Source organism: Abramis brama (genome assembly GCF_963993115.1).
Source record: "Abramis brama genome assembly, chromosome: 2".
Taxonomy (NCBI): domain Eukaryota; kingdom Metazoa; phylum Chordata; class Actinopteri; order Cypriniformes; family Leuciscidae; genus Abramis; species Abramis brama.
Window position 1 is genome coordinate 9,264,007 of NC_139964.1, and position 10,459 is coordinate 9,274,465.

A 10,459-nucleotide genomic window follows, 5' to 3' on the forward strand; every position below is an offset into this window, starting at 1 on the left:
ATCTGCCCTTATCCAACAGCTCTTGTAGGAAGGAGAGAACCTCCGTTACCTCACATCCGAGGGGTGAAAGGCTCCGAGCTGTACACCAGCCGGAGAAAACCGACCACTTTGAAGCGTAGAGCCGCCTGGTCGACGGTGCTCTAGCCTCCGTTATGGTATTCATGACTCCCTCTGCGATACCAACGGGTATCCGTTGAGCGCCCACACATGAAGGGACCACAGTTCCGGGTGTGGGTGCCAGATCGAGCCCCTGGCCTGCGAGAGGAGATCTCTCCTCAGCGGCACTGGCCATGGAGCGATGTCTGCTAACTGCATCAGAACTGGGAACCATGCCTGGTTCTTCCAGAACGGTGCTACAAGCAGCACTGGGCATTTTGTTTTCCTGACCCGTTCCAACACCTGAGGCAGGAGGGAGACGGGGGGAAAAGCGTATAGCGGGCAGCGCGGCCACCTCTGGGACAGCGCGCTGTCGGTCTTTGAAAAGAATGCGGGGCAGTGAGCGTTTTCTTGGGACGCGAATAGGTCCACCTCCGCTTTGCCGAATCTCTCCCACAACAGCCGGACTGTTTGTGGGTGTAGAGACCATTCGCCCGTAGGAACGTTGTTCCTGGACAGTCTGTCCGGGCCCACATTCAGCAGCCCGGGCACATGTACTGCTCTCAGTGAGCGTAGGTTGTGCTGAGCCCATAGCAGGAGGCGTTTCGCCAGCCTGTACAGGGATATGGAATTCAGACCGCCCTGGCGATTTATGTAGGACACCACTGCCATGTTGTCCGAACGGACTATGACATGTTGGTCCTTGATGTGGGGACAAAAACGCGTGCAAGCCCAGCCAGAGAACTGACGATGCTGAGGCCATGAGACCCAGCATCCTTTGAAATTTCCTGAGCGGGGTGAAAGCGCCGCGGCGGAAAGACTTCGCCGCGCGCTGAATGTCCAGCACGCGCTGTGGCGACAGCCGCGCTGTCATAGACTGTGAGTCCAGAACTATACCCAGAAACGGAATCGTTTGACTGGGGTTCAGTGAACTCTTCGCCCAATTGACCGTGATACCAAGATTCTCGAGGTGATCGAGTAAAATGGCTCTGTGCTCTACAAGCTGAGATCGTGATTGGGCTAGGATCAACCAGTCGTCCAAATAGTTCAGCACTCGCATGCCTCTGAGTCTGAGAGGAGCGAGCGCTGCGTCCATGCATTTCGTAAATGTACGAGGAGCCAGGGACAAGCCGAAAGGCAGGACTGTATACTGGTATGTCTGACCCTCGAAGGCGAATCTCAAGAATCGCCTGTGATGTGACGCTATCTGTATTTGAAAATACGCGTCCTTCAGATCTATCGACATGAACCAGTCTTCTCGGCGAACATGCGCAAGAATTTTGCTGGTTGTGAGCATTTTGAAACGGCGTTTCACTAACACTCTGTTCAGTCGTCTTAGATCCAGAATGGGTCTGATACCGCCGTCCTTTTTGGGGACTAGAAAGTATCTGCTGTATATCCCCTGTTCGCTTTGAACTCGGGGAACAAGCTCTATCGCCCCTTTGCTTATCAGTTTTGATATTTCGGCGCGAAGTAGGTGTGCTACATTCAGCGGTACCGAAGTTTCGACGCGCGCTGTGAAGCGCGGAGGGCGTCGATAAAACTGTAGCGAGAAGCCTCTCTTTATAATGCCTAAGACCCAGTCCGAAACCCCTGGAAGCGCTGCCCATGCATCTGCATGGTTGGCTAAGGGCCGGATACAGAGCGCGCTCTGTTCGCCGTGCGACAGAGGTGCTATGGGGCTCACAAACATAGGCGTTATGCCTGCGGCATTTGAGGCGGGGGACGCGCTTAATACAGCGGGCGGAGCGCTCGCCCTCAACCTTACAACAGTGTTTGGCTGAGTGAGGGAGGGCTGCGCGAGTCCCGTGGGACTCATGTGTGCGAGTAGATGTGGGCTGTGAGCGGGCACATTTACTGCTTGGGGCGCGCTGCTTGTGTAAGCAGCGCGCGCGCTTACAGGTCTCGTTTTTACAGAGAGCGGGGTCGAGAGCGGGGTCTCGAGCTGCGCTGTTGTGGCTGCTGCGAAGAGGAGGCCGAAGGCGGGGGCTGAGGCTGTGAGGTTCGCGGGGTCCGTTTATCTCGACCCGTCGCGGAACCAGAGCGCTTCGGCAGGAAGTGCTTGAAGGCTTGTGACGCTTTCTGGGCTTCGGTAAATCTCTCCACGAACTCGGAGAGAGAAGAACCAAAGAGGCCAGCGGAAGACAGCGGGGCCTCGAGAAACGCGGTGCGCTCGGAATCGGCCATCTCCGTGAGCGTCAGCCATAAGTGCCTCTCAGCGACAGTGGCGGAAGCCATACAGCGTCCCATGGCATGTGCGGCAGCTTTGGTGGCTCGGAGCGTGAGGTCCGAAGCACTCCTCAAATCCGCAATACAGACAGCTTCAGGTCCAACCTCGTCCCATTTACGGAGGAGATCACCCTGGTAAATCTGTAAAGTAGCCATGGTGTGTAGCGCTGACGCGGCTTGCCCAGCGGCGGAGAAAATTCGCGCGAGCAGCGTCGACGTCATGCGGCAGGCTTTTGAAGGCAACACCGGTTTAGTCCGCCGTCCAGCAGAGGGCGGGCACAGATGGGTCGCTATAGCCTGTTCCACCGGCGGCATAGAGAGGTAGCCTCGTTCATTCGCCTTGTCCAGTGAGGAGAATGCAGGCGACACAGATGAGCGCGTTCGCGCAGAGTAGGGCGCGTTCCAGGCCTTCGCAACTTCTTCGTGTAACTCAGGAAGAAAAGGAGCGGGCTTAGATTCCGGAGAAGTGCGCTCACCAGGGAGGAAGCTACCATCGAGCCAATCAAGTGACATGTTTAACACTGTTATGGACTCCTAATAACATATAAAAAAGTGCCAGCAAGTGCTAAACATGCTAACAACATACTAGAAGCATGTTAAAACATGCTAGCAAACTCTTAGCTAAGTGCTAAAGCATGCTATTATTGCAATTAAATAGGAATTTGATGTAACTCAGGCATGGAATGTCCAATCTGCCCCAAACTTCACACTTTTGATAAGCGTTCTGTCCTGAACACATCTACATGAGAATATTCAGTTATAGTAATAGCGCCACCTACTGGTAACAGGAAGTGACATGTTTAACAGTGTTGTGGTCTCCTAATAACATATAAAAAAGAGCCAGCAAGTGCTAAGCAGGTTAGCAACATACTAGAAACATGCTAGCAAACACTTAGCTAAGTGCTAAAGCATGCTATTACTGCAATTAAATAGGAATTTGCTGTATCTCAGGCATGGAATGTCCAATCTGCCCCAAACTTCACACGTTTGATAAGAATCATGGCCTGAACACATGTCTATGCTCAAATTCAGTTATAGTAATAGCGCCACCTACTGGCAACAGGAAGTGACGTTTAACACGTTGATGCCATTCTAGCAACATGTTAAAAATGCTATTGAGTTCTAAACATGCTAGAAACATGTTAAAACATGCTAGCAATACTTAGCTAAGTGCTAAAGCATGCTAATTCAATGAAACAGGACTTTGTTGTTACTCAAGAAGGCAATGTACAATCTACCCCAAACTTCACACGTTTGATAAGAGTTATCTCTTGAACACATGTCCATGCTAATATTTAGTTATAGTCATAGCGCCACCTGCTGGCAACAGGAAGTGACGTTTAACACTGTTCTTGACTCCTTATAACATATAAAAAAAATGCCAGTAGGTGCTAAACATCCTACCAACATACTAGAAACATGCTAAAACATACTAGCAAACACTTAGCTAAGTGCTAAAGAATGATATTACTGCAATTAAATATGAATTTGCTTTAACTCAGGCATGGAATGTCCAACCTGCCCCAAACTTCACACTTTTGATAAGCGTTCTGTCCTGAACACATGACCATGCTTATATTCAGTTACAGTCATAGCGCCACCTGCTGGCAACAGGAAGTGACATGTTTAACACTGTTATAGACTCCTAATAACATATAAAAAAGTGCCAGCAAGTGTTAAACATGCTAACAACATACTAAAAAACATGCTAAAACATGCTAGCAAACTCTTAGCTAAGTGCTAAATCATGCTATTATTGCAATTAAATAGGAATTTGCTGTAACTCAGGCATGGAATGTCCAATCTGCCCCAAACTTCACACTTTTGATAAGAGTCATGGCCTGAACACATCTACATGAGAATGTTCAGTTATAGTAATAGCGCTACCTACTGGCAACAGGAAGTGACATGTTTAACACGTTGATGCCGTTCTAGCAACATGTTAAAAATGCCATTGAGTTCTAAACATGCTAGAAACATGTTAAAACATGCTAACAATGCTTAGCTAAGTGCTAAACAATGCTAATTCAATGAAACATGACTTTGTTGTTACTCAAGAAGGCAATGTCCAATTTGCACCAAACTTCACACGTTTGATAAGAGTTCTGTCCTGAACACACATCCATGCTCATATTCAGTTATAGTCATAACGCCACCTACTGGCAACAGAAACTGACATGGTTAACACAGTAATGCAATACTAACCACATACTTATTGTGTACTAAGCATGCTAGAAACAGACTAAACATGCTAGCAACACTTAGCTGAGTCATGAAGCATGCTATTATCACCATTATACAAAACATTTTGTACATGACTTTGACATACTCTTACTATATATACCTCCTTAAATGTACATTTCCCAACCATGCTCTGTCTTCCTAAAGCCACCGAGTGTTGATGGCACAGGTGCGAGGGCCCTTTCATCGCTGCTTGCAGCTTTAATGTTTGATCTTGTTTTTGAATTATTTTGTTATTTAAGTTGTGTTTAGGCTCTCAACCAGCTTGCCTCCAGTGAATCTTTCATAACAGAATACTCGACCAAAATATGGACCCAGCAAACCGTCTCTTCCGTCTCAGCCAAGGTGACCGCCCTATTGAGAAGTATGTTGATGAATTTTGTGAGCTCTGCCATGGGGTGGACTTTAATGAGGGTGTCTTAAAGGACATGTTTCGCTATGGGCTTACAGACATTCTTGATGACCTCATGCCTGATAACACCCCTCAATGGACTTTAATCCAATATATTGACCTCGCCCATCAGATAAGTGGCTCCAGGGTTGCCAACTTTGGGACTTTGGCTGGAGTGAGACTCTGTAAAACATCAGTGCGTGCGTGTAACCCTAACCCTAATTTTAATTTGAATTTTACTTATATAGCCTAAACCCTGATTTATGGGAAAAAAAGTTTTTTCAAAATGTACAATTAATTTATTGATTGCACTATAAAAAAAATAAAGATAGAGGTGATTAAATAACAAACATGTAAAACAACAACATCAAAACAATAATAGTTACAAATATAATAGTAACACATAATAGTTACTCCACCTCCCCAGTAAACCACAACACAAGTTCCACACATTAGGCCTGTTGTAGCCTGTGCCACAGTGGCAGTGTTGGCCTGCTTCGCTACCTCTGCAGGAGGCTCGTGTCTGAAGCAGGGTTCAATCCGTTCATGAACGTTCATTGCGTCTGTCACATGACAGATGAACGAAAGACTCGGAAAGTAATTATTTATGTTCCCTGTAAATTATTTTTGACGGCATTATAATGATTTGGCTGTTAAAAGTATAACATTTAAAGCCCCTTAAATGAACGAAATGACTCGAAAAAAGATTTGTTCATTTTAATGAACGAGATCGAACAAACAATTGAGTAAAATGATCCGAACTTCCCATCACTCACAGGGTGCCATCAAGTGACAGTCTGTTCCTGATGTCAGTCTTGTTTAGGCCAATAACTGAAAAGGTTCGCTCGGCATCCGCATTTGAGTGTGGCAGGCTCAACACAATCTGGGCAACCTTTGATCATTTTTTTGATCATCACACAAAATGAGGGAAAAAGTTGTTGCACTTTAAAAAAAGCAAAAATGTTTTTCACAATTTTAATCACATTTCCTGCATTCACATACCTTTAGGGACTATGGTGATACAAAATCCAGGAAATAATTAAGTTGATTATAATGATAAATGAATATAGTAGGCTACTAAACTATCTATAAGAAAAATATGTCTTACTTTCTTTATTGTTTAATAGGGGCCAATTGCCAAGACTTGAGAGAATCATTTTATAAAGTCAAAAATGTTCACCGTTAATGTTTTGTGTGCAAATAAAATTTAAATAATGTGAGACTCAATTTCCACTGTAATATAGAAACAACATAAAGACAGTATATTTTAAACAATTGTTTAATGCCATTTTTTTATGAATGAAGGCCAGTATCACTGTAGCTACTGATGTCTCCATGAAAATGATTTTTTTACTTTTGAAAATTATAACAACTTTTAATATAAGTGAACTTTCCTCACATAAACCCAAAAATAAATGTAATATTTACATGTGCCCTTCCTGTGTCCTTCCTGTCTAACAGGTATGAAATATACAGAAATTGAATTAGGTTATCAAACAGTCCGCACTGCATAAATTATGAATTCAATTAGATTAATCCTTATTAAAGCTGCAAGCGTTCTTTAGTCAAGAGCAGTTAGTGATTTTCTCTGTTCCCTTTGTTCTTTGGCTAACTTTACTGACTACAGAATTAGTGGCTGCTGTCACTTTAAAATCTGCCGCTGCTGACAGAATCTTATGCATCTCATTTTCTCATTTACTCTTGTTCATTTAAGACTTTATGTAACTAATTTAAGACTGCTTATTGGTATGAGGATACTCGACAAAACTGACATTTTGGCGTGTTATTGTTCGTTCAAAGGAGAACTGCCCAGCAAAACTGGGCCGCTGTCTGTGCGCTCGATACTGGCGCGAGTCTTTCTGTGCGTTGTGTGTGCATCAGGACATTCACAGACAGCGCGATACCTGCTCATTATAACTTTCAGTAAGGTATTTTTAGTGTGTGCAAGCGACGTTCCTGGATGCGGCTGCGCGCATTGATGCAGGCAGGCGCTCCGTGTCCTTCTCGGTCCTGCTCCTCTTTGGCGATGACGGTGTGTTAAAAAAATCTTAACAAACTAAATTGAAAGTGTGGGGAGACGAACAGGATTCAAAAAGCGCCCATGAGTGAAAGGCACACATTTTGTTATCTGCTTACCTTGATTGTCATCCAAACTTTCAAACGCGCATCAGTGGCTCCGACTCTGAACCTATGCTCTGAACTCTCTCTGAACTTCTCACACGCAACTGATGTATCAGGTGCAAGGTTTTCAGCGAATCAACGATCAGAATATACTGCAGTGAGAACGTTTAAGGCAGATATTACTAGCCTGGATGCCAGCCGAACTTAGCCCCGCCCACAGCATTTTTAGGTCGAGAAGTTCGGTCTGGACTCGATCTGTTGAGGAGCTATTATGCCCGAACAAAAATTGTTCGGACCAATCAAATTGTCAGGGCGGGCTTTATACGATGATGGACAGATGAGCAACGTAACGTAATCATCCACGTCACCAACGAGCGCTTGGGTTGAATTCGTTTACAACAAAGATGACTGCCGCTGGAGAATTGTTATTTCACGAGTTCACACTTACAAATAAGCCAGATAGAATAAATGCATATTTGGCGTGTTGTTGGGCTCGGTATTCGGCCTGAACCCAAAGTACTCCCCCCGTATTCCAGGCTGTGGAAGAACAAGCAGAGAGTGAGTGAAGGGATGCTGAAAACTGTCAAGGAATGTTAGGTGAGTTGAGTTGACATAGTGAACATATGCTTCCTCTCATGCTGATATAGTGTAGACTGTAGACGGTAATTGTTTGATGACAAGTTGATTGGATTGATTATTTGAACGTGCTTCTCCCGAACTTTGTTTATGAAACATCATGTGTAGATTCCGCCATCGCGTCTGTTATAGAAGATATCGACAGCGCATTCATTTTAAAAGAGGAACAGAGAACAGCGATCAAGGCATTTGTCGATCGGAAACATGAATGAAAAACATACGTCACTTACTCCGTTGCTCTGATTGGTTGTAGGTCTATCCAATTGAGTGCAGAGGCATTTTCCTTCCTGGTTCGGTTGAAACACGCCCCATAATCAAAGCTCAATGGAGCAGTATCAGACTCACATTCTGACTAGAATCCGAGTATGACAACGTCAGCATATATTACAGCTGTGGGCCTTAAACTCCTCTCCTGTCATTAATACGCTGTGGTCTAGTCATCAACAGAAAATTAATGGATTGAGAGGGGAGAAAAATGGATTTTGGCGTGACATTTCTTGCGTGAGCGTGAGATTGATGCTGAAAGCATGAGTGTCACACCAGATGCGTGAGAGTTGGCAACCCTGCGGCTCATCCTTTACTGTAGGCTTTGTGGATGAGGGGTCCCACAAGCTCACAGCATCCCCTCAGCCTGAGCTTCTTCACGCCAGCCCTGCTGAGCCTGAGTTTTTACACGTCACGTCAGCCGAGCCAGAGACTGTTCACGTCACGTCTGCCGAGCCAGAGACTGTTCACGTCACGTCTGCCAAGCTAGTGTCTCCAGACAAGATGGCCGCCGCCGAGCCAGTGTCTCCGGACAAGATTGTCGCCGCCAAGCCTGAACCTGAGCCCTCACCAGAAATGGTCGCCGCCATGTCTGTTCCTGAGCCGAACCCCATAGCTGCCCAGAAGAAAATTTGGGGGTGGGGCAGTGGGTCCCTTGATAGGGCCATGGAAGCCGAGCCTAAATGGTTACCTGGCTATGTCAAGGGTTGGGTTTTCTTGTCATTGTCATGTTTCTGTGTCTTGTCATGTGATTCCCTGTTTGTCATGTGATCCTGCCATGTGTGTTGTCATTGGTTAATCGTCTGATTATTGTTCACAGGTGTTCCTTGTCTTGTAATTAGTCTATGTATTTAAGCCCTCATGTTTGCCCTGTGTCCTTGTCGAGTATTGTTTGTTCTATGTCCTGTTTCCTGTTATGCCATGCCATGCTTTTGTTTTATGTTTGATCTTGTTTTTGAATTGTTTTGTTATTTAAGTTGTGTTTGGGTCCTCAACCAGCTTGCCTCCAGTGACTCTTTCATAACATTAATGGTTGTTCCAGATAAAGAGATAAAGAGATAAAAAGATGAAACAGCTAAATTATAAGGCACAATTGCTCTGAGCCTAGAGATAATGTGTAAATGTCAATGCATTCTGGTATGGCGGGTAGAAAATACTCTAGATACAGGACCTGAATGAAACCATGAGAAATCCACAGGGAAGATGATGCAGTGCTGAGATCCAAAGCGACACTAGAAAGCAAGACAGATATTAATCCATGTTAATAAAAACTTACATTTTATTCTTAGACACAAAAATGTGACTCACTGTAGGTGACGACCATCAAAATCCTCTTCCAAACTGTGAATTTCTTATTGGTCACATGATCAGGAAAATTAATTAGAGACCCAAACAGCTTCTCTGGCTTCTGTTTACACTGTCACATTCTACAACATTCCATTCAGAACTGAAATAATACAAGATACAAACTTTTAAGTTAAATTAATATAACATTATGAACTAGGTTCTTGCATGTTCAAAATTCACAACCACAAAATCAGGGTGTCATTAAAAGGTTATGTTTTTCTTGCTATGTGGTTGCTAAGTGGTTGTTAGGGAAAGGGGTGGTTGCTATGAAATGCCTAGGTGGCTGCTTTGTCATTACTAAGGCATTCTGAGTGGTTGTTTTGGCTGTTACTAGGAAGTCCCTAAAGTGTTCTGACTGAAAGACGCATTTGACTTTTTTCTCCTTTTAAATCACTATATGGCAAACAATCCAGCTCAGCACTTTTCTTAATATTTTTTTTTTCTTAATTCATAATTTCTGGATGATGCAAGTGCACGTGGCTGAACCTTGACGCAATAGCAACGCAAAGTTGATTCTGCAATCATTTGATCTAGCTATATATACAGGGATGCTAATTTAACAGTTAACCGTTAATTTGCTGCTTAAAAAATACACTACAAATATTATTGAATTTTTTTGAGAGAGGTAAGTCACGTAGAAGTGGCATTTTATTGCATTATATATTTATTGCATAATACCGGAAAATAAAGCAAAATTTTATATTGTTGGCCTACTACAAACGTTATAAACACTACAAACAGCTAAAGGCTAATTTAGTTCAATTCACTCCACAATAAAATCTTTAAATTTAATGAAATTGTATTCAGAATAGAACAAGAATGAAAAAAATATTAGTAACTATAAACAAGCCAAAAACGAAATCATGTAAAGCGAAACTGAAACTGAGGTTGGGCTCACGTAGCATTAATCTCTCATTCGAATTCAAATGTTTCCAAATTCTCTGTGTATTTGGATGCTTAACTATTATTTATTATAGGCTTGCATCACTTGCATTCCAATATCAATGGAACAAATCATATTTTTTAACACCTCAAAGTGGGAACGGTGCTTACGCTGAATTGCACAAATTGTACTACTGACTATTTAAACTGAGCAGTGTAATTTTTATATATTAGGTTGACTATTTTATTTTG

The 10,459-nt window shown here is 43.8% G+C and overlaps 1 protein-coding gene across 1 annotated transcript in view; it reads left to right on the forward strand.

Moving 5' to 3' along the window:
- The window catches only part of LOC311077597 (protein NLRC3-like), a gene marked incomplete at its 3' end in the record, with an annotated part of 522,782 nt that overhangs the window by 91,878 nt on the left and 420,445 nt on the right, over positions 1 to 10,459 (forward strand). The window lies entirely within an intron of this gene.